The following is a 20,106-nucleotide window of genomic DNA, read 5'->3' on the forward strand; positions in this document are numbered from 1 at the left end:
CCCGGATAATAAAAGAGGGATTCGCAACTGTCAACACCCGGATTTTTAAGTCCAGATGCCTATTATGCCATTCCTCGCAATCCCAGGAATATTGTTTTTGCGAGACATAATAGATTGATATCACAACACATCATTCATTACAACACATAATCGTCTTACAACAAAGGATCACATGATCCAGTCTTAATACAACATAGTGGATCTAGAGATCCTATTACAAAACACATAGCGGAAGCGAAGTAGTAGCGGTCGTGGTCCATCTATTCCACAGGCAACTGTTGACGTCAGGAGTGGTCCTAGTTGTCATAGACGTCCTGCTGTCCTTCTTCCGGGTTCTGGTACTCCTCTTCATAGTCTGGCCATTTGAATAGCCAGGGACAAAGCCATGAGTACTTTAAAGTACTCGCAAACTAATACTAATGTAAGTACGAACATTTCTGGTAAGGGGGGGGCTAAGCTCTAGTTTCTTTTGCATAAAGCCAATTTTAGTTCACAAGTATTTGAAATCAAGACCTTTCATGTGCTAACTAACTCAAGTGGGAACATTAGTGTCATTCCCACAACATTTGTTGTAATTCAAGTCAAATTCAACATTCACCTTTTAAAAGCAAAATCACAAGTCATATGTCACATTTTTGAAAATGGTCTGATGACGGAACGAGTATGGCCTTTCCAACCGTCCTTAACCGTGGACGCGGCTATTCGAATAGGTTTACACTCTGCAGAGGTTGTACACTTGTGCCACAACTTTTGATTACATCCGTCAGGGGTAACCCTGAATAATCGTAACTCAGTACGCGGATCATCAACCATAACCTTTTACTTACATATCCTAGTATAGGTACCTCTCCCCATGAGCTTGGCCTCCCAGTGAAGACCGACTGTCAACCTGGGAACTGCACAGGGCTTGGGCCGGACATTCTCCTCATCTTTAACGTCGTTTCTTTTGTGGTGGAGGCAGCTTTCGGCATAACCCCGATGACGCTTGTTTAGAGGGAACCCATACTAAGACACATAAACTTCCAGTTAAGCCCTACCCATAATCAGGTATTGTGGGGGTACTTGTAAATTGGAATGGTATCGCATCCGAACCCAACCATCGGTTTTGTAAAATTCACCAAGTCATTCCCAAGTCATATTCACCTTCAAAATCTTTCAATAGAATAAATCATCATTCCAAGGTTTTCAAAATCATTTCATTTCACAAGTTCCCATCTAGAGTAATCAATTTTATTTATTTTAGCAATAGCAACTAGTCATGAGGGGAGCTAACTAGCTTTTCTTGCTCTAGGCTAACTTTGATGCTCTTGTTCTACTCTATATCTAAACCAAGTGAATCATGAATCAAAAAGTAAACTTTGATAAACAAAATTTAGAAAAGCTTGTAAATTAAAAACTTGGGATAGGAGCATTAAGCATAAAGTAAAAAAATAATGGTGCCTTGCTCTTGAGGAGCTTTGCACTTGGGACTTTGCAAGAGTGTTAGCTTGCCTTGGTTGGTGTATTGATCAAAATGTTCCTCCTTCTTCTTCGTAGATGTTCTCGTCGTCCCCTTCGTAGCCTTCGGCACTAGCGTCTATAAATACGAATACGGGTATACAATCACCACACAAGTTCAAGAGCTATAAAAAGCACACACATAAATCACACCAACTATTCTAGCATTATCACCTTGTCATCATGTGGGTTGATATGGTTTTATTCTTAAGAAAAATAATTTCCTCTCATTATATATGTAAAAGATAGTCTCCTTTTAATTCTTGAGGAATAATTTCCTCTCATTGAATCTTCTTAAGATTTAATTTCTCAAACCATCACACATGAATTTATGTTGACCTAAGTCAACCATTCATCATCATCATTTGAGAAAATGATTTAAATGAGGTAGAGATACCTCATACCATTTAATAATGCCTATTATGATTTAAAATCTCCAAGTATTTCATGTGAGAGTATTTGACCAGGGGTTCAAACTTCATATGAAAATACTTGGGACAAGATTTAAATGAAGTGAAACACCTCATATAATTTACACAAGTTAAACTAGCATCACACATTACTATTAAGTGGGTAAATGTGTTGTTTTCTTATTTAGGAAAAAATAATTTCCTCTCATACTAATTAAGGTGTTACTTTTAATTACTTAGAGAAATAATTTCCTCTCATTGTCTTATTAAGATTTAATTTCTCTCATGAACAATATATGACCTAGGTTGACCAAAGTCAACCTCTTCATACTTATTATTTAAGAAAATGATTTAAATGAGGTGTAGCACCTCATACCATTTAATCCTAACATGGTAGAGATTTAATATCATCAAACAATTCATATGAGAACTAAATGACCAGAGTCTCTATCTCATTTTTAAATGTTCATGACAAGATTTAAATGAGAGAGAAACTCCCATAGGATTTATTAATAGTTTTGGACAATATATTTGACTAGAAATAGCCATATGGTCCTTTAATTAAACTAGGCCATGATCATTCAAAGTAAGCATGGCATATTTTTGCAGAAACAATTAGTACAAGTGAAATGTGAATTATTGGAGGTGGAATTAACTGAAAAGCATTTATGGTTGATTTTTAAGAATTATTATAAGGCAGAAAAGTCCCTGCCTTGTTTATTTTCCCACTTTAATTCTAGAACAGATCTAGGGTTCAATCCAGTGGCATTGTGTAGATAATTTCATAAGGTTTCCAAATATCTAAAGTTTGTAAAATTTGGCCGAGTATATTTGGATCTATTGAATTTTGAAGTTGACACCAGATTGCAATTAAATGAAAAAGAATTAAAAGAGTTTGAATTCAAACGGGGGCGGGAAACTAATTGGGCTGGCCCAGCTACGCTGGCGATGCTCGCGGGCCACCTGACAGTGGGCTCCACTGTCAGCGCCACTTAACCAGCCGAAGCGGTACGATCAACGTGGCCCGCTCGATTAGAACTGGATCGAACGGTTGGAGTTCATCGTCGACAGCGACGAGAGAGCTCACTGGCGCGGCGATGGTGGGGTGTGGGAGGCTCACCGGCGGCACGGCGAAGGTCGGAGTTGAGCTACGGCGGGGTTGTCGAGGAAGGGGAAGCAGATGGCACCGGCGGCATCTCAAATGGTGGCCGCAATCGACGGCGGTGATCTCAGCTCCTCCGCGGGCTCCGGTGACAAATTGAATAGCTCCAGTGGCTAATTGAGAGAGGGGAGTGGACGAGGAGGATCAGAGAGGTGAGGCGAGCTGGTTGGTGTGAAGAAATCATCCGGGGGAGCCGTATTTATAGGATGAAGGGGGTGCTGCGGGGTGCCGTGGAGGGTTGGCGACGAGCTCGTCGTTCCCGGGTAGTGAAGGGGCAAGTGATGGGCTCTGAGCATTGGCGACGTTCAGGCGAGGCTGACGGGCAGCGTGGTGAGGCAGAGGGGTGACTGGTTGCGTCGTCATCGTCCTCGAGTCGTGGCAGTATGGTGGCGGAAGTTCGTCGTCCGTGACGACGGCTACAGGGCGAGCGCGTCCAAGTGGGCGTGTCTGGGAGATTGAGGGCACCGTGTTGAGTCGCCGTGTGCATGGGGAGAGCGAGGGGAGGCGTGAGGCGACGGGGCACAGCGGCGTCCTGTCGCGTCCAGGGTTGCCAGCGTGCGCGTCCTGGCGCGCGTGGACGTTTTCTGGGCGCGTCTGGGCGTCGTGCTCCTGGCCACGGTGGTGCATGAATCGACCGGGGCTGGTGTCCATTCGACGCAGTGGAGTGTGGGGAACACCAGGGACGTGCTGGTGCACGTGGGAGAGGGCCAGAGGTCAAGGGGGCATGGTGAGCTCATGCCATGGTCGGCATGGATGCAATGGGTCAGGCTGGGTCATCTCCAGTGGTTGGCAGGTGATGGAGAGGGTGAGGTGAGGTGAGATGGAGCTTCAGAGATGCAGAGGGGATCCGGGTTGGACCAAGTCCAAACCAAAATTTCAGTATGGGCTCAATTATAAGTGTTGCCCACAAGGTGTTTGTTGATATGGCCGCAAGAGAAAAAGTTTCAAATTTTTGAAATTCCTTTGGTGGATCTCATTCATATATTCATAGAAGTGGAATGGTGGTGGTGGTGGTCAATTTGGTGAAGAATTGCAAAATGGCAAAAGTGAGATGGTCTTCTCTTTATTTCAATGTCTCCACTTGGCAAATGCATTCTGGTCAACCTGGTCAACATTAGGTATGGTGGTCAACATTAAAGTTGTTCACCTTGACATGGTCTTGGATGACATGGCAAGAGTTGGTCAAGGTTAGTTTGGGAAAAGTCAAAGACAGGGGTGCAAAGTGGGTAAGATTTTATAAATGGTTCACATGACCATTATCACATGTATGTAGGTTTTGAATTTTCCTTTGATTTGATTCTTGTTTCTTTGATGCAAATGTGTTTGTTTATCATATATAAGTATTCTACAAGCAAGAGATCAAGCCATGGTGGCCTTGGTTGAAGATTTGCAAATTGGGCTAAGTGTATGTGAGGGAATTTTGGGGATTTTCTCACTATGTGATTTCTCTTCATTTGAATTGACTTTGGTTGACTCTAATGTGATTCTTATTGGTTTTGAAACATTTTCAAACCATTGAATCCATTCCAAAGGGTCTTGATCAAAGATTTGCAAAATTGGCCATAACACATAAGAGGTGAGGTTCAAATTTTATTATTTTTGTAAGTTGTTCCCCTTGCTTCACTTGGGCATGGGTTAGGGTCAATTTAGTGTTATATTAGGTTTGGAGATGGTCTCACACCATTTGGTCAAGGTTTAGTGTCATAGGGCAAAAATTGGGGAAATGGCTATGGGTCTCATATGCCTCTATGCATATGTTGCATTTGATTTTTGATTTGAGTGTTCTTGGCCCATTTGATGTTGTTAAGTGTTGAAATGGTATATAGGAGTGATCCAACCATTCACCACAAGACTTAGGGTCAAGATTCTTAAATTCACAAATTTGCTATTTTACTCTCATATGCCTCTATGGCATTTTTAGTTTCTTTTTATTTTCTTTGGAAACCACTTGGATTTGGTTTGGTAAGTACTAGGTAAAGTATATGAAGGTTTTCCAAACCTCTAAGCAAAGTAGAAAAGCTTAGGGTAAAGTTTTATAAAAATAGCCATAGGCACATATGCATCTTTCTTATTTAATCTCCTTTTATTTTAATTTAGCTAGGGTGGTGAAGAGAGGGGGAGGTTTAGGGTTTAGTGGGGTTCACCATGGTTCACCACCATTTAGCATAAATAACAAGGGTAGGGTTCAAGATTTACCTATTAGGGCTATATTCCCCCATATGTCTTTTATTTTATTTTGGGTTTCTCAAAATAGATCCAAATGATTTCCGGAGAAGATTAGGGTTTAAGGTTTTTCTTATTTGATTTCTTTCTCTTTTATTTTATTGGGTTGGTGACCTTCACTTGATCACATTAGGGTTTTAGGGTTTAGCACATAAGCATAATAACACTCATCATGGCAAAACACAAGATTTAAACAAGATCTTTATGTATAAATCTTATTTTAATAAAAGTTTTTGTTGGTTCCAAAATTTGGAACTAGGGAAATTCATTTTGTTTGTTTTGAAATGTTTGGGTTGTTACAAACCCTTCCCCTTAAACAAATCTCGTCCCGAGATTTTAAGAAAAATTAGGTCCCTAAGAAAGACCGAGCAGTGAGATTAACAGGGGAACATACTTGGCATGGCATGGGGTGCTTCCTGTGCTTCGGTGGTATTCAAGCGGTAGTAACGACCGTTGCGGTTGTTTGGGTAGTTTGGGGCAAACTTTCTTCCAGTTGCGACACAGCGCTGCTGCTCGGGCAGGTGCAGCGGTATTAAGGGCAATCCTGGCAAGCTTTTTGGGGCACTCATTGGAGAAGTGACCCACAACTCCACATTCATAGCAGGTTACCGTTGACTTGTCCGTTTGGGCAATGGGTACAGCATTGCTTCCAGTCCTTGGGGCATTGTTGGCGGCTTTCATCGGGCACTTATTAGAGTAATGACCAGTAACACCACATTCATAGCAAGTCACAGTGGGCTTGTCTCCGGGGGCATGGTTGGGTATTGGGATGAGCTGCTCCGGGGTTGCTATCCTCACGCGGAGACGAGCAATGAGGTGGTCCTTCTTGGCGTGTCGATGACGAAGTGCCTTGCGCTCCATTGCGAGGATGTTGATGGTGTCAATCATCTTGGTTTGCTTAATGTGCATCTGGTTGGCTTGGGCACGGGGGTTGTTGCGGGTAGGAGGGGCCATCTGAACAATGAGGTAGATCATAAGATAAAGGGGGAATTTCTATGGTTTGTTTGGATAAGAATTTGAAAAGTTCAAAACTTGAAAACTTGAGTAGTGTTGAGGGGTAAAACCAACAACACTTTTTCATTCATACCAAGCATCACATATTACCAATCTAACACACCGTTGGTTTGAAGAACCATTCATTCGCTCTATGATACAAGGGGATCCTGATACAAACTCTTGCGTAGGTGTGAGTTCTACTAAAGTGATCAAGTGTGCAAAATTTTAGGTAGAATTTCAAGAAAAAGTAGAGCATAGATTTCTCATGTTTTAAAAGATCTCAAAGATAAGGGTGAGAATAAGTTTTCATAAATATTCCCTTCATTTGTTTTGGAAACTAAGTTTTTCGGACGTCCATTCTAACTAGGGTCTCCTAAGGTCAACAATGGCTCGATACCAACTTGTCAACACCCGGATTTTTAAGTCCGGATGCCTATTATGCCATTCCTCGCAATCCCGGGAATATTGTTTTTGCGAGACATAATAGATTGATATCACAACACATCATTCATTACAACACATAATCGTCTTACAACAAAGGATCACATGATCCAGTCTTAATACAACATAGTGGATCTAGAGATCCTATTACAAAACACATAGCGGAAGCGAAGTAGTAGCGGTCGTGGTCCATCTATTCCACAGTAACCGTTGACGTCGGGAGTGGTCCTAGTTGTCATAGACGTCCTGCTTGTCCTTCTTCCGGGTTCCGGTACTCCTCTTCATAGTCCGGCCATTTGAATAGCCAGGGACACAGCCGTGAGTACTTTAAAGTACTCGCAAACTAATACTAATGTAAGTACGAACATTTCTGGTAAGGGGGGGCTAAGCTCTAGTTTCTTTTGCATAAAGCCAATTTTAGTTCACAAGTATTTGAAATCAAGACCTTTCATGTGCTAACTAACTCAAGTGGGAACATTAGTGTCATTCCCACAACATTTGTTGTAATTCAAGTCAAATTCAACATTCACCTTTTAAAAGCAAAATCACAAGTCATATGTCACATTTTTGAAAATGGTCTGATGACGGAACAGTATGGCCTTTCCAACCGTCCTTAACCGTGGACGCGGCTATTCGAATAGGTTTACACTCTGCAGAGGTTGTACACTTGTGCCACAACTTTTGATTACATCCGTCGGGGTAACCCCGAATAATCGTAACTCAGTACGCGGATCATCAACCATAACCTTTTACTTACATATCCTAGTATAGGTACCTCTCCCCATGAGCTTGGCCTCCCGGTGAAGACCGACCGTCAACCCGGGAACCGCACGAGGCTTGGGCCGGACATTCTCCTCATCTTTAACGTCGTTTCTTTTGTGGTGGAGGCAGCTTTCGGCATAACCCCGATGACGCTTGTTTAGATGGAACCCATACTAAGACACATAAACTTCCAGTTAAGCCCTACCCATAATCAGGTATTGTGGGGGTACTTGTAAATTGGAATGGTATCGCATCCGAACCCAACCATCGGTTTTGTAAAATTCACCAAGTCATTCCCAAGTCATATTCACCTTCAAAATCTTTCAATAGAATAAATCATCATTCCAAGGTTTTCAAAATCATTTCATTTCACAAGTTCCCATCTAGAGTAATCAATTTTATTTATTTTAGCAATAGCAACTAGTCATGAGGGGAGCTAACTAGCTTTTCTTGCTCTAGGCTAACTTTGATGCTCTTGTTCTACTCTATATCTAAACCAAGTGAATCATGAATCAAAAAGTAAACTTTGATAAACAAAATTTAGAAAAGCTTGTAAATTAAAAACTTGGGATAGGAGCATTAAGCATAAAGTAAAAAAATAATGGTGCCTTGCTCTTGAGGAGCTTTGCACTTGGGACTTTGCAAGAGTGTTAGCTTGCCTTGGTTGGTGTATTGATCAAAATGTTCCTCCTTCTTCTTCGTAGATGTTCTCGTCGTCCCCTTCGTAGCCTTCGGCACTAGCGTCTATAAATACGAATACGGGTATACAATCACCACACAAGTTCAAGAGCTATAAAAAGCACACACATAAATCACACCAACTATTCTAGCATTATCACCTTGTCATCATGTGGGTTGATATGGTTTTATTCTTAAGAAAAATAATTTCCTCTCATTATATATGTAAAAGATAGTCTCCTTTTAATTCTTGAGGAATAATTTCCTCTCATTGAATCTTCTTAAGATTTAATTTCTCAAACCATCACACATGAATTTATGTTGACCTAAGTCAACCATTCATCATCATCATTTGAGAAAATGATTTAAATGAGGTAGAGATACCTCATACCATTTAATAATGCCTATTATGATTTAAAATCTCCAAGTATTTCATGTGAGAGTATTTGACCAGGGGTTCAAACTTCATATGAAAATACTTGGGACAAGATTTAAATGAAGTGAAACACCTCATATAATTTACACAAGTTAAACTAGCATCACACATTACTATTAAGTGGGTAAATGTGTTGTTTTCTTATTTAGGAAAAAATAATTTCCTCTCATACTAATTAAGGTGTTACTTTTAATTACTTAGAGAAATAATTTCCTCTCATTGTCTTATTAAGATTTAATTTCTCTCATGAACAATATATGACCTAGGTTGACCAAAGTCAACCTCTTCATACTTATTATTTAAGAAAATGATTTAAATGAGGTGTAGCACCTCATACCATTTAATCCTAACATGGTAGAGATTTAATATCATCAAACAATTCATATGAGAACTAAATGACCAGAGTCTCTATCTCATTTTTAAATGTTCATGACAAGATTTAAATGAGAGAGAAACTCCCATAGGATTTATTAATAGTTTTGGACAATATATTTGACTAGAAATAGCCATATGGTCCTTTAATTAAACTAGGCCATGATCATTCAAAGTAAGCATGGCATATTTTTGCAGAAACAATTAGTACAAGTGAAATGTGAATTATTGGAGGTGGAATTAACTGAAAAGCATTTATGGTTGATTTTTAAGAATTATTATAAGGCAGAAAAGTCCCTGCCTTGTTTATTTTCCCACTTTAATTCTAGAACAGATCTAGGGTTCAATCCAGTGGCATTGTGTAGATAATTTCATAAGGTTTCCAAATATCTAAAGTTTGTAAAATTTGGCCGAGTATATTTGGATCTATTGAATTTTGAAGTTGACACCAGATTGCAATTAAATGAAAAAGAATTAAAAGAGTTTGAATTCAAACGGGGGCGGGAAACTAATTGGGCTGGCCCAGCTACGCTGGCGATGCTCGCGGGCCACCTGACAGTGGGCTCCACCTGTCGGCGCCACTTAACCAGCCGAAGCGGTACGATCAACGTGGCCCGCTCGATTAGAACTGGATCGAACGGTTGGAGTTCATCGTCGACAGCGACGAGAGAGCTCACTGGCGCGGCGATGGTGGGGTGTGGGAGGCTCACCGGCGGCACGGCGAAGGTCGGAGTTGAGCTACGGCGGGGTTGTCGAGGAAGGGGAAGCAGATGGCACCGGCGGCATCTCAAATGGTGGCCGCAATCGACGGCGGTGATCTCGGCTCCTCCGCGGGCTCCGGTGACAAATTGAATAGCTCCAGTGGCTAATTGAGAGAGGGGAGTGGACGAGGAGGATCAGAGAGGTGAGGCGAGCTGGTTGGTGTGAAGAAATCATCCAGGGGGAGCCGTATTTATAGGATGAAGGGGGTGCTGCGGGGTGCCGTGGAGGGTTGGCGACGAGCTCGTCGTTCCCGGGTAGTGAAGGGGCAAGTGATGGGCTCTGAGCATTGGCGACGTTCAGGCGAGGCTGACGGGCAGCGTGGTGAGGCGAGAGGGGTGACTCGGTTGCGTCGTCATCGTCCTCGAGTCGTGGCGGTATGGTGGCGGAAGTTCGTCGTCCGTGACGACGGCTACGGGCGAGCGCGTCCAAGTGGGCGTGTCCGGGAGATTGAGGGCACCGTGTTGAGTCGCCGTGTGCATGGGGAGAGCGAGGGAGGCGTGAGGCGACGGGGCACGGCGGCGTCTGTCGCGTCCAGGGTTGCCAGCGTGCGCGTCCTGGCGCGCGTGGACGTTTTCTGGGCGCGTCTGGGCGTCGTGCTCCTGGCCACGGTGGTGCATGAATCGACCGGGGCTGGTGTCCATTCGACGCAGTGGAGTGTGGGGAACACCAGGGACGTGCTGGTGCACGTGGGAGAGGGCCAGAGGTCAAGGGGGCATGGTGAGCTCATGCCATGGTCGGCATGGATGCAATGGGTCGGGCTGGGTCATCTCCAGTGGTTGGCAGGTGATGGAGAGGGTGAGGTGAGGTGAGATGGAGCTTCAGAGATGCAGAGGGGATCCAGGTTGGACCAAGTCCAAACCAAAATTTCAGTATGGGCTCAATTATAAGTGTTGCCCACAAGGTGTTTGTTGATATGGCCGCAAGAGAAAAAGTTTCAAATTTTTGAAATTCCTTTGGTGGATCTCATTCATATATTCATAGAAGTGGAATGGTGGTGGTGGTGGTCAATTTGGTGAAGAATTGCAAAATGGCAAAAGTGAGATGGTCTTCTCTTTATTTCAATGTCTCCACTTGGCAAATGCATTCTGGTCAACCTGGTCAACATTAGGTATGGTGGTCAACATTAAAGTTGTTCACCTTGACATGGTCTTGGATGACATGGCAAGAGTTGGTCAAGGTTAGTTTGGGAAAAGTCAAAGACAGGGGTGCAAAGTGGGTAAGATTTTATAAATGGTTCACATGACCATTATCACATGTATGTAGGTTTTGAATTTTCCTTTGATTTGATTCTTGTTTCTTTGATGCAAATGTGTTTGTTTATCATATATAAGTATTCTACAAGCAAGAGATCAAGCCATGGTGGCCTTGGTTGAAGATTTGCAAATTGGGCTAAGTGTATGTGAGGGAATTTTGGGGATTTTCTCACTATGTGATTTCTCTTCATTTGAATTGACTTTGGTTGACTCTAATGTGATTCTTATTGGTTTTGAAACATTTTCAAACCATTGAATCCATTCCAAAGGGTCTTGATCAAAGATTTGCAAAATTGGCCATAACACATAAGAGGTGAGGTTCAAATTTTATTATTTTTGTAAGTTGTTCCCCTTGCTTCACTTGGGCATGGGTTAGGGTCAATTTAGTGTTATATTAGGTTTGGAGATGGTCTCACACCATTTGGTCAAGGTTTAGTGTCATAGGGCAAAAATTGGGGAAATGGCTATGGGTCTCATATGCCTCTATGCATATGTTGCATTTGATTTTTGATTTGAGTGTTCTTGGCCCATTTGATGTTGTTAAGTGTTGAAATGGTATATAGGAGTGATCCAACCATTCACCACAAGACTTAGGGTCAAGATTCTTAAATTCACAAATTTGCTATTTTACTCTCATATGCCTCTATGGCATTTTTAGTTTCTTTTTATTTTCTTTGGAAACCACTTGGATTTGGTTTGGTAAGTACTAGGTAAAGTATATGAAGGTTTTCCAAACCTCTAAGCAAAGTAGAAAAGCTTAGGGTAAAGTTTTATAAAAATAGCCATAGGCACATATGCATCTTTCTTATTTAATCTCCTTTTATTTTAATTTAGCTAGGGTGGTGAAGAGAGGGGGAGGTTTAGGGTTTAGTGGGGTTCACCATGGTTCACCACCATTTAGCATAAATAACAAGGGTAGGGTTCAAGATTTACCTATTAGGGCTATATTCCCCCATATGTCTTTTATTTTATTTTGGGTTTCTCAAAATAGATCCAAATGATTTCTGGAGAAGATTAGGGTTTAAGGTTTTTCTTATTTGATTTCTTTCTCTTTTATTTTATTGGGTTGGTGACCTTCACTTGATCACATTAGGGTTTTAGGGTTTAGCACATAAGCATAATAACACTCATCATGGCAAAACACAAGATTTAAACAAGATCTTTATGTATAAATCTTATTTTAATAAAAGTTTTTGTTGGTTCCAAAATTTGGAACTAGGGAAATTCATTTTGTTTGTTTTGAAATTTTTGGGTTGTTACAGCAACCAAAAAAAAGATAATAAAAGAAGCGAAACGTTAATTCGACACGCTTGTTTCTCCCTTTCCTGGCCGCGATAGAAAAAAAGAAAGAAAGAAAGTCGTCGGTCCTTGGACCCCTGCATCCATGCCCTTCTTTCCTTCCTGTCTGGCGATCAGATGACCACGGGTATTTACATCCGCCATTGTTCAAGATTGAACCCTACACCGACAGCGGCGGCGGAAACACCCCGATGAGAATCCCGCGCCGTCTCGCCCGCCTCAAATGCAACCACAACATGTCTTTCGTCCCCTTCAAATCGAAGGAACGCTGGTGGATCGTCGGCGTCGGCGGCTGCTCAACCGATAGGCGCCGCTACGGCCCGGGGACCATCATCTTCGACACCGGGAAGCAGTCGGTGATCCGTGGACCGGAGCCTAAGTCGGTCAAGAGCTACCCGATGCTACTACCAATCGACCACAAGATCTACGCCCTGGCCCGAACCCCCTCCGTGGTGGGACCGCTCAACTTCGTGCCCTGGTTCGAGGTCCTCGACCTCTCGAGTGCACGGGAAGTCGACGGCCGTCTGACCAACTGCAAGTGGAACCGCCTGAAGCGTCCTTCGCTTGCGCCGCGCATTGTTCCCCTCTGCAAAATCTTCCCTTGCACCCAACTCTGTGTGATCTTCCGCACGCACAAGCATTACTTTTTCCAGTGCCTTTGATGCCACCGCGCACACGACTCACTCGCCACAGTACTCCAGAATCCAAGATGGCTGCTGAAGATCTTGAGTGGGAGAGATCTAAAATCTCCAATCAGGATGTCAACATGCTGAAGAGGCTTGGCTTGATGAAGAAAGAAGACGCCATCCGCTTTCCCAGCGAAGAAAGCTACCCCAACCCTCCAATGGAGTACCGGGTTAGTTTCGTTGATCATCTCATCCGCGGCCTTTCTGCCCCAATTCACGATTTCCTCCGCGGCCTTCTCTTTGTCTATGGGATTCAGCTGCACCAGCTGACCCCTAATTCCATCCTTCATATTTCTATTTTCATCACCCTGTGCGAATGCTTCCTTGGAATCACTCCTAATTGGGTTCTTTGGAAACGCATTTTCTGCCTCCGCCGCAATGGCTCCCACAACGCCACTTATAACATAGGTGGTGTTGTTATCTGTGTCCGAACTGACGTTGATTATTTCGACGTCAAATTTCCTGATTCTGTCCAAGGGTGGCGCAAAAGGTGGCTCTACATACACGAAGAAAGTGCCAACTCTGTAGAGCACAACATAGTCCCTTTTGATGGAAATGCCAAAATTCAACGCCGCCGTCCCTGGGATGCTGAAGCTTCCGAAGAAGAGAAAAAGGCGACAGAAGCACTTATGTCTCGTATTCATCAGCTTCAAAATATTTTTTGCTATGGGGAAACATGTCTACCAATTGACTCATAATCTGAAACTTATATGTTGTGCTGGCTGATTATGTCTTATCTTCTTTTGCCTTGTCCATTTGACATCGTGTGCAGCCCTCCGAGGACTTTGTCGCCTGCAGCTACGATGTTGTTGATGTCGTCGGAGAGGACGCCTGACATCCCGATGCTTAGCGGTGGATGAGTAGGTGCGAACAACTTCTGCATTCTCCTTTGTTTAGCTGATTTTTATTTGTAGTTGATACTACATGTTGGATTATAGTTGTTGACCCACATCCCGATTAGTGTTTGATAGTAGCTAGGTGCCTTCAACGCGCTTGGTTGCAGATCTTGATTTTCTTTTGGTAGCAGAAACACAACTTCTATTCATGATTTGGTTGCAGATTGAATATAGCTTATATATCGATATATTCAATATATGTGCAGTTTTTGGTTGCAAATATATGTAGTTATATTCTAATTGGGATTCTGCTCACGTGCCTTGCGTGCGGTGGTAGGATCGGCTAACCCTCGGCTTGGAATAATGATATGCATGATGGCCTGTGATGTTTTCGAGTGCTCCTAGGCTCAGCTGGTGCTGAAGGTTATGCCCTGTGAATCTCGCATTTTGATCTTCAGCCGTGGTATATCAATCCAACGAGGTGTTCCGCCAAGTACCTTGAGGAATCCTTCAAGGAGTTGGCTGACTGGTTGAAGGGCATCGACTCGACTGGCTGCACAACACCCCCCTTTCTGGTGGGTACGGTTAGTGTAGAAGAAGCTGGACCTGCCTGATGCGGCCGTGGAGGAGGAAGAGGAGCCGAAGGTGGAAGAGAAAGACGAGAGCTGTAGTGGTCTTTCATGTTCTTCCCACTCATGAGCTCTTGTTACTAGTGTGTTGTGTAATCTAATTGACCGCTGGAAATGTGATGTTTTTTACGGGGCTAGGTGTGCATGGTGTCTTATGTTTGTGTCCACCATGTAGCTGATATGTAGTGATCCAATACGTACTGATGCTTCTATTTTGTATAAGCTCAATCATATTGTACAATAGTGGTTAAACGACATATCTGGTTCAATCTTGCTGATGGAAAGGATATATATTTTGATGGTTTGAAGCATTGATACAAAGTTGTTTGTCCTTAATTTGTTTGAAGTACATGCTAGAGGTTATGTTTTCTTGTCGTTTTACTGGTCAAACCAACAATCATCTCTCTGTCTCTAGCTGGTGGTAACAAAAAGTCCTTGATTGATGGTTCTTTGGCAAGTATAATTCTGTAGGAAGCAAGACAAATTTGACACTTAAAAAAATAAATCAGTACATAAATTCGGAAACAAATAGAGCTGCATCGGTAAAACAAAAACAAAGTTTGACCCCAGTTCCCTTGATTTCAGATTGATCAATTCATTAGGTGGGAGAGAACCCTGAAGTTAGTGCATGCAGTTATATTACGATGGACTAGTTGAATGCCCGTGCGTTGCTACGGTTTCTTAATATTTTTCATGCTCACGTATATAATCTACATAAAATAATTGTTGGCACGAAGGATACAAATGAAGAAGCTTTTTTTAATCGACATTTAACAACAACATAGGGATATTCTTGTTACCGTAATGCATTCTTGCAAGGCACTCCTTTTGCCCCATCTTGCAAGACAAGAAACATATGAGTATATGAAAATTTAACCATTCAACACATTTCAGTTTTGAGAGTCCATATATGATTATATGATTCGTTGAATTCCATTTAAGTCAAGTAGCTACAAAAGAATACAAGAAACTTTGAATAGAGCATCAACTTAGGCAATACTATTCTCAACAAGGCTCTTGCTTTGCTAAGAAAAAACCCATTTATTGCTATGGAATAATAAAAGTACATGCAAAGGAAACCATGTTAATTTTACAACATTTTTTTAAAATTTAAAATGCTAGTTTATGCACTCATTTTATTGGTATCAATCGATGTGCAATGTCTAGTGGAAACAATATGCCGATAATCTGCTAAACAATACGCTAGCCCAAACTTTCCCATGTTATATTGCTTTGCATATTTACAATAATGAAATGTTCTAACATGCGTGGAAAAGAATATGGGTTCTTGCCCATTCATTATATTGTAAGACAAACACACGAGTCGATCCATTTTAATGAAATAATAATATGTGCCCCAAGATGCATCCCTCACAGACACCTAGGAGCAAAATATGCAACGGAGTTGAAAACAGGGGTAACAAAAACCCATATAGATCCAATCCGCCGGCTCAGTCTTCCGGAGGTGCTCATAGGGGTAGGGTGTGCGTGTGTGCGTTCATAGGGATGAGTGTATGCGCGTGTATGTGAGCGTCTGCGTTTGTACTGTGTTTCTCAAAAAAAAACCCATATAATATTAACTACTCTAACATTTAAAAGTTATTTCCAACATCAGGCATATTAAATGTAACATTTTGTCTCGTTGATCTACTTGTGCGGACTTCAATTTTAGGTATCATCCACACCACACCACACGTTCAGCGATCGCTTGAACACTTCAATGTCTTCTCTCTAGTTGGTCAGCGAAAACTTGAAGTCTTTATGCCTTCAAGGCTTCTTTGTTTGGATATCGTCCACACCACACGGGATGGGGCTTTGTCAAATAATTCAAGAAGACACAAACAAGTGATAAGATATTTGCAAGAGCATACATTTACCCATGATAATAGAAGGTATCTATTACAAAAATATATATCATTAGAAAACTTAGATGTTGTACTTTTTAATGATATAATATTTATGTTGTACGATTGATATTATGTTTGCCAAATTGATAATCTAGGAATACATGCAAGCCCTATAAACTGGGACAGAGGTAGTAAATATCTCAATACATATACACCTTATTATATTTCTAGTAAAAGGATATCACCCAAGGAAACATGGGTTTGTGCATCATTCAAATCCTTGAAAACTTTGGTCAGCCCTCCCCGCTCAACTTTTGTACAAAAAGATCACCCAAGAGAATAGTTAAAACTAAGAGAACAAAGTTCACGTCACGTAATCTGATCCCACTGAAGCAGCTGAAGAAGTCTAGTAGTACGCAATAGCAACCTCAGGAATGCATTAGTCCATTCCACACAAAATACAGTCTGCACAGCCTGCATGAAATGCAAAGACTACAACATGAGATTGGATTATGAGTAGAAAAATATTAACAAATTCAATATCTAACCAACCAAAATATTACAATGATAATAACTTTTGACGACACGCCAATTGCACTAATCATCCATTATCCAGCAATGCACATGACCTATTATGTAGAGTGCACCATGACATCACTTAATAGAATTTTTCTAGGTGTCTTGTCATACTCATGCAGATGAGATACACAACAATGATGTTAAATTACCTAGTGATTGATGAAATGTTGAAGTCACCTGTGTAGCATCCGACAAACACTTTCTCTATTCCTCTGATTCTTTTAGTAAATTTGGTGTTCTGTTTTAACGCCTGCAAGCCATCAAAATAAATCATAACTCCATTCACTCTCCTAGTCATCGTAAAAGTGTATTGTAAAAAAACATACTAAGACTACAGACTGAATCACCTTAAATTTCTCACTTCAGTAGTTGGCACCAATGACTATTCTCTTTCCCTTGCCCTTCCACTTCAAATGATGCATGGCCAAAAAACTTTTCAGAAAATGCCCCCAATCGATAGGCCCTAACAACAATATTTCGAATCGAGAACTCTAAACCGGCGGAGGGTTGTGCAGGAAAAATCTGGAGGCGGCGGGCGGAGGTTCCGCGGATCGAGGCTTGCGAAGGCGCATAGAGTCGGGACAGACGATCTCCTAAATCTTGTGTGGCACCGAGCTTCAGCATGGAAGCTTTTTCATGTGCGTGGGATGGCAGGGAGGTGAGAACAGAAAAGGAGAGTGGGCGGTGATACTCTACGCCTCCAGGTTATCCGTCGAGGGAGAGGGCGACATTGAGGTGAGCGAAGGGCAGTCCGAGTCCTCCCCTTGAGAGGAAGGCGGTGTGTTGGGGGAAGTGGCTCATCCATGCGTAACAATATAGGTAGGTGGTCAGTGCGCAGGCGGCGCGGCGACACGGATAGGGCGACGGCGATGATGGTTAGTGCGGCATGTGCGCATGCTCCCGAGCATCGGAGGACCGGGAGGGGATGGGAGGGGCTGGGATGGCCGGCGAGATGTGTGGTGATGCGGCGGCACGCTCGGATCAAGAGGGAGAGGAGAAACATTGTTTCTAAGGAATGACATACACAGCAAGGAAATATCCAGAAATATGTCATAATTAATTTGTATTCATTGATTCCACTTTAGTACCATGATTAACGGGAGGAAATTAGAGGAAGTCACACGATGGCAGGAGCATATATGGAAGTATTTGACGTGCATAGCAAAACAGCTCCAAATCACGTTCCAGTTTAATGCCGATTTATCTTGTCAAGCCGGGGTTGGATGGGAGGAGGTATGTACATACCATATACAAATCGATCGGACGGTGTTAGTTGTTGAGATTAAATTGGACGGACAGGATGCTTCTAATGACGACCATCAAACGCGTTGAGTGTCAAACGACCAACTCCAATTTAATAGTAAAGATATGGCCCATCTAGGCAGCCATTTATTTGGAGGCAAGGAAACCCGAAATTAGTGCAGGCAACAATTACAATGGATGACCTATTGGATCCCACGGCGCAATGACCACACCAGTGAGTCGAAAGTCAGCAATCCGCGTCCCTCATGCGTCTCAGCCTTCCATTATACCGGATCATCTCTTTGCCACATCAAATTTTAAACGGTCTTCCTCTTTTCCGTCCAACCTAGCCTCTATAAATACATATCCATCATGACTCACCGCGTGCGAGTTGCGCGTGTGATTTAGACTTGTAGAGAGAATTGGTACTCTTGTTCTGTTATGTTTGACAACTTTGTCAACATTAGGACAATTGCTTGATCAATGTGGTTCCCTTTTTTTTATTCCGTAGCAAACATTCAACTAGTATAATTAACTAGGGAGCAAGACAAAAAAAATCTCAAGAAAAAATCAGTACATAAATTAGGAAACAAATGCATCCGTATTAGTAGGAAACGAAAACAAAGTTTGACCCAGGTTCCCTTGATTTCGGATTCATCAATTTATTCCAGGAAGATAGCTATTTATTCGGAGGAAGAGAAACCCGAAATCAGTGCATGCATCTATTACGATGGATGATATTTATTAGGAGGCAGGGAATTCCAAAATTAGTGTAGGCAGCTATTACGTTGGATGACCCATGGGATCGCATGAAACAATAACAACCACGGCATCGAGACGCCGGCGAGATGACAGGTCAGCAATCCGTGTGCTTCATGCGTCTGAGCCCTCCATTACATCGGATCACCTCTTTGCTGCATCAAATTTCAAAAAGACTTCCTCTCTTCCCTCCAATCTACACTCTATAAGTACAGACCCTTCGTGACTGACCGCGTGCGGGTAGCGTGTGTGACTTAGACTTTGACTTTTACTTGTCGAGTAGAGCAGAGGAGAGGAGACGAGAAGAGGCCATGGCTGGCCATCGGAGATGGTCGATGGTGATGGCCATGTCCGACGACGGAACGAAAAGGTACTCGTCGAGGCAACGGTGGCTGTTCGGAGTCCGTCCAGCGGCTGGGATCTAGCAGGTAATCGATCGATCCAATCTTTTTGTTTTACTTGGTTCCATGGACTAGTTCTTCTTGGGGGAATAGATCTATTTGTTCATTTTTGTCCTTCTTTTTTAGGATTGTTTTCCTAGCAGGTGATTTTGTGTTACCTCTTGGGGATGTCGAGTTGCCAATGATGACCGAGAGACACTTCAAGGGGGCAGAGGGTGCGATAACTGTTGCTGCACATAGGCTCGCCACCATTGACAAAGGCCATAGGAAGAGCAGGTAAGATATCTAGCTTTTCAGATCAAGTGGAGTACAAGCAAGCGTAGCTAACTCATGTAGATGTATATGCATAGATCATATAACACCATGGCTAGGTGCCAGCATTATTTTGCAACAAATTGCAATACGAATATAGAGTAATCATGGTCGTAGTCAGAGACTACAGAGGTCAGCGCTTGAGTCATGGCGTATCAGAAGTTCAGAATGATTCCACCTAGGGCGGCCATCCTTGAAGCAAATCCGCTCGAACCAGGGAAGGTACTCGAGGCCCCTCGCCCCCCACTTGATGGAGGGGCGGCGCGAGAGCACGTAGAGCTGGCCACGGAACGGTATCAGGACGGGATCCATCTTGTTGGTACTGAGGTCGGGGCCGTGAAACTCCTTGGAGGTCGCGACATCGTAGATGATGGTGTGACCCTGCCCTTCCCCGCCCACGCCGACGATCCAGGACCCCTGCGGCGACGATACCGCGGCGAAGGACATGCCGGGTTGGCTGAGGTGCAGGGGGACCATAGGCGTCGTTGCGCCGACGGTGAGGATGGAGTAGGAGGGCTTGGCGG

This window comes from Lolium rigidum, chromosome 6 (assembly GCF_022539505.1).
Source record: "Lolium rigidum isolate FL_2022 chromosome 6, APGP_CSIRO_Lrig_0.1, whole genome shotgun sequence".
In the NCBI taxonomy this organism is placed as follows: Eukaryota; Viridiplantae; Streptophyta; class Magnoliopsida; order Poales; family Poaceae; genus Lolium; species Lolium rigidum.